Source organism: Podarcis muralis, chromosome 14 (assembly GCF_964188315.1).
Source record: "Podarcis muralis chromosome 14, rPodMur119.hap1.1, whole genome shotgun sequence".
Classification (NCBI taxonomy): Eukaryota; Metazoa; Chordata; class Lepidosauria; order Squamata; family Lacertidae; genus Podarcis; species Podarcis muralis.
The window spans coordinates 7,633,627-7,639,002 of NC_135668.1; positions in this window are offsets into that span (position 1 = coordinate 7,633,627).

Consider the following 5,376-nt stretch of genomic DNA (forward strand, 5'->3'; position numbering starts at 1 on the left):
AAACCTAAAATTCCTGAATGCGCTTAAATCCCTCCACCAAAATATTGCCAGTCCAAAATTTTCAGTGACCAAAATTTGCATGGGGGTCATAAAATGTTGCATCAAAGAACTGTTATACTTTTGCTGCACTTTCTGGCCTCTTTCTTTATGGCGAAAAGTCTGAATTCAGGACGGACTGTTGTTGCACAAGCCTACCAATCAAACTTTAATTATGCAACCTGAATTTGAAGATAGGCAGTTTAATCCCACCCAAAAATAGCAACAGTCTGAAAGCCCCCTTTAGAATCATAATGTGAGAAAGCATCCTTCAAAGTTTGCTGGGTTTTTTGTCTTTTTTGGGGGGGGGGGTTTACTGCCTCAATATAGTAGAAGCATTAGCGGCCACAGAAATGGGCAAGCAGACATTCCTGTATTCAAGTGGTCTTGTGAATCCAGCAAAACCTGCCTTGGTGCCCTGCAGTTAATCCACAGCAGGCACACTGTATTCCTGGCACTGCTCAGCTTTTGCAGGCTCCTGCCAGCTCTGCATTTGGAACAAAAGCAGGCACACTAAAAGGTACTAATTTACACTGCATGGGAAAGTGACAGCAACTTTTAAGTATAGGAAGAAGGCAGAATAATTATCCCTCCTGCCCCCATAGGAACCCAGTGAGCAGCTCTACCAGGGGAGGAAGTGGGATCCTATCCCCAGCTCAGCGTTGCCACCTGCTGGCGTTTTAGATAAACTACCCAGGCTTCCTGAGGCAGCTGCAGAAGTAGCAAGCATGGAGTTGGAAAACCGATTGCTGCATTTTTTGTGTGTGACAGAACAGTGGGTGGGGTAACGTTGGAATAATAAAATAATAATAAATTTTATTTATACCCTGCCCTCCCCAGCCAAGACCGGGCTAACACCAAATATAAAAACAATTAATTGAAATACAGCTTAAAAAACAAGATTAAAATACAACATTAGAACATTAGAATGCAGCCTCATTTCAGTGAAAACTCAATCAAAAAACTTTTTTGGGGATAAAAACATCAAGTCTTCACCAAGGCTAACTACCCAGACTGGTCCTACATGGGCCAGAAAAAAGCCAGGGAAGTCCCCAAATAGGAGTTCCAACACAGAAGGAGAAAGGGAAAAAGAAAGAGGGGGAGGGAATCAAATTGATTCCTAGCCAAAGGCCAGGTGGAATGAGGCCAGCAAGATAAAAACAGAAACACCAGACTCAGATTTCAGCTCCGTCAAGGCAAGTTAATACAGCTTCTCTTGCAGAGGGCAAGAGCAGGGGGCGCTGTGGTCTAGACCAGAGTTCCCCAAACTTGGGTCTTCAGCTGTTTTTGCACTACAACTCCCATGATCCCTAGCTAGCAGGACCAGCGGTCAGGGATGGTGGGAATTGTAGTCCGAAAACAGCTGGAGGCACAAGTTTGGGAAACCCTGGTCTAGACCACTGAGCCTTTTGGGCTTGCCGATCAGAAGGTCACCTGTTCAAATCCGTGCAACAGAGTGAGCTCCCATGGCTCTGTCCCAGCTCCTGCCAACCTAGCAGTTTGGAACCATGCCAGTGCAAGTAGATAAATATGTGCCGCTGTGGCAGGAAGGTAAACAGCATTTCCATGCGCTCTGGTTTCCATCATGGTGTTCCCTTGTGCCAAAAGTGGTTTAGTCATGCTGGCTACATGACCTGAAAAGCTGTTTGTGGACAAACGCCAGCTCCCTCAGCCTGAAAGCAAGATGAGCGCTGCACCCCATAGTCGCCTTTGACTGGACTTAACCATCCAGGGGTCCTTTATCTTTTTTTACAGGGAGTATCCCATAAATATTGTAAGGATTTTTGCGATTTAGCGATTCCTGACTCCCAAGCTGTAACAAGGGACCCATTTTTCTATCCTAGCCCAAAATGGAAAGAGGACAAGATGCCAACGAAAGAAGAATGGGAAGCCAAACTTATGGAATATGCAGAAATGGCAAAACTTACAGAAAGAATCAGAAACAATGGCAATGAAGATTTTTAAAAAGACAAGGAACCTTTTATGCCGTACTTACAGAAATACTGTAAAGAAATGGACTCACCAGCAGGGTTTGATTGAACACTTACAAGAAAATGTTTAAAGGTCAAGAAATAATAATATGAAATGTAATTGAGTGCAAGATGTAATTATGAAAGAAAATTTGGTATAAAAATGATAAGAATTTAAGTGTATTGAGGTATAAGATCATAAAAATAAGACAAAAATTAAGCAGAAGTAATAAATGTTTAAAGAACCAGAAAGGGAAGTTGAGGGAAGTCATAGGGAGGGTTTTTTTCTTTTTTGTCTATATGGCAAATGTTGTATTGTGTTATTTGGTTGAATATTGTAAAATCCAATAAAGTTTATTTTTTAAAAAGGAACCCATTTTTCGCTTTTGATTTACACTTAACAGTGCTAATAATGCACATTATTTAATCTAAAAATGGAAATACAGAGCTTCATATACTTCGTGTTACCTTAGCATTACTGTTAAAGGAAAACCAGTCCTGCAATGTGGCAGAAGCATGAGGATACGACTGGCCAGAAATCTATATCTTATTTATAAAATGGCTCGTGGCTTTCTTCTACATTGCACCACCCACTGAAACTAATAAAAGAGCATCTCATCAGAATAGCACGTCTTAGTCCAGACACACAGGCTGTGCTCCTTTGGTCTGGTCAGCCTGAACTAGAATCCAGTGAAACAGCAACAGCTTTGCTGCAATACACCTGGATGGCCTCAAAACTCATGAGTAGGTCCCATGATAATAATAATAATAATAATAATAATAATAATAATAATAATAATAATAATAATAATAATAATAATAATTTATTATTTATACCCGGCCCATCTGGCTGAGTTTCCCCAGCCACTCTGGGCGGCTCCCAATCAAGTGTTAAAAACAATACAGCCTTACATATTAAAAACTTCCCTGAACAGGGCTGCCTTAAGATGTCTTCTGAATGTCAGGTAGTTGTTTATCTCTTTGACATCTGTTGGGAGGGTGTTCCACAGGGCGGGCGCCACTACCGAAAAGGCCCTCTGTCTGGTTCCCTGTAGCCTCACTTCTCTCAATGAGGGAACCGCCAGAAGGCCCTCGGCGCTGGATCTCAGTGTCCGGGCTGAACGATGGGGGTGGAGATGCTCCTTCATGTATACCGGACCGAGGCCGTTTGGGGCTTTAAACCTACCCTCTGGTTGAAGACCTACGGCCTATATTATGTCAATACCAAGGGCAGACGTATATAAACTGGGGGTGGGTGGTGGGCACCACAGACAGATACATACATGAACAGTTATCCTCAGCTAGATCAACCTGAATCGGCCCAATTCGGTTCAGGAGATGGCATACAGCCCCGAATTGGTAGGTCTTATAACAGTTCTGCCTGCGTGGGTAATGATGAATTTGCATGAGGGTCTGAATGATGTCTGTGGTCCCTGCGTGCCTCAATACTCTTGGCTGCATTTTCTGCAAGTGGAAATCGTGGCCTGCATTTGAGACCAGGTTTGTGCAAGGAAGAAAGCCATCTCAGACGGCTTGGGGGAAACCTGCATATAGGACAAGGAATGCTAAGAGTTTCCAGCATTTGCCCATTGTGAAGAAAGCCGCCAGACTGTCAGGATGGTAAGGAAACACTTATTTATTCCCCAAAATATTTATTGTCCCGAGCCTACTGTGAAACGTGGGGTTTGCACCGCCAAATGTTGCAGGGGGTCATTTGACGGTGTTTGGCACTGTTTTCGAGTGAATCAGATGTCAGGTTTTTTGTGAAACCGTGACCCCACAGGTTACAGCTCATTTTATGACCTATCATAAATAATATAATAATAATAATAATATCTTTATTGTCATTGCCCCCTCTCGGGGACAACGAAATTACTTGGCTGCTCCATCCACCCAGGTAGGGCACTCCACACAAAATCAAAACAACTATAAAAACACTAATTAAAACAATACAGTATAATACAGCAAGGAAGATTAGATGACTTTCAAAGTCCAGGCTTCCCATTCAGGGCCGAGATCGCTCTGGAGAAGAAGCTGTTCTTAAGACGGCTCGTTCTTGTCTTCATCGTCCTGTATCTCCGTCCCGACGGCAGGAGCTCGAAGAGACAGTGACCAGGATGCGATGGATCTTTTACTATGTCCAGTGCCTTCCTATGGCACCTTGTGGCATAAATCTGCTCTAAGGTGGAGAGTGGGCAGCCAACAATGCTCTCTGCTGCCTTAACAACTCTGCACAACCCCATCCTGTCCTGGGTAGTACAGCTTCCGTACCACACACATAAGCCATAAGTGAGCACGCTCTCAATGGCACAGTGATAGAAGGCAAGCAGCAGTTTCTGCGGAAGATGGTTTTTCCTTAGAATTCTCAAAAAGTACAGTCTCTGCTGCGCCTTCTTCACAAGCCCCCTTGTGTTGACACTCCAGGACAGATCCTCTTGTAATTCAATGCCCAAAAATCTGAACGTTGTTACCCTCTCCACACAGACCCCATCAATCAAAAGTGGCTGGACATTGCTCTTCTGTCTCCTGAAGTCCACCACAAGCTCCTTTGTCTTCCTTGTATTTATGAGCAAGTTAAAACATGGGGTTTGCACTGGCAAACATTGCAGGGGACCATTTGCCGTTGTTTGGTGTTGCTCTCAAGTGAATCGGATACCATGTTTTTGGCAAAACCACGACCCTGTGGATTAGGGTGCTGAGGGCTCATTTTATGGCCTACCATGAAATGTGGGGTTTACACTGCCAAACATTGCAGGGTGCAATTTGCCAGGTGTTTGGTGTTGTTCTCGAGTGAATCCGACATCAGGATTTTGGCGAAATTGTGACCCTGCAGGTTAGGGTGCCGAGGGCTCATTTTACAATGTACCATGAAATGTGGGGTTTGCACTGGCCCTTTGCTGGGGTTTGGCATCACTTTCGAGTGAACTGGACGTCAGGTTTTTGGCAAAACTGTGACCCTGCGGGTTAAGGGGCTGAGGGCTTGCAGTAATTAAGGTCCGCTGGGAAAGGTATGATGCAAGATATCAGGACTGCATAAAGGAGTATAACAGTGTTTTCTTTTTCGTTTCTTTTCTTTTCCAGGTTATTTTTATTACTTTTCCAAATTATTAAAAATCAAACCAAATTACTTACATTTAATACAATTTCTTAAAATCAGGTTTCCCGCTCCTGTTGCAAACATATGTCAATCATTTCCTCCCATAGCTGCACCATCTTATTTAGTGTCCAGTTGTCAACCTTCATTTGCCGTGTAGCAGGAAACCCCCCCCCCATCATTCAGTTTGTACAAACTTCACACACACACTCACACTCAACACACTACATACGCTACACCTGTTATAAATTCATAGAAAATCAACCATACATCGGA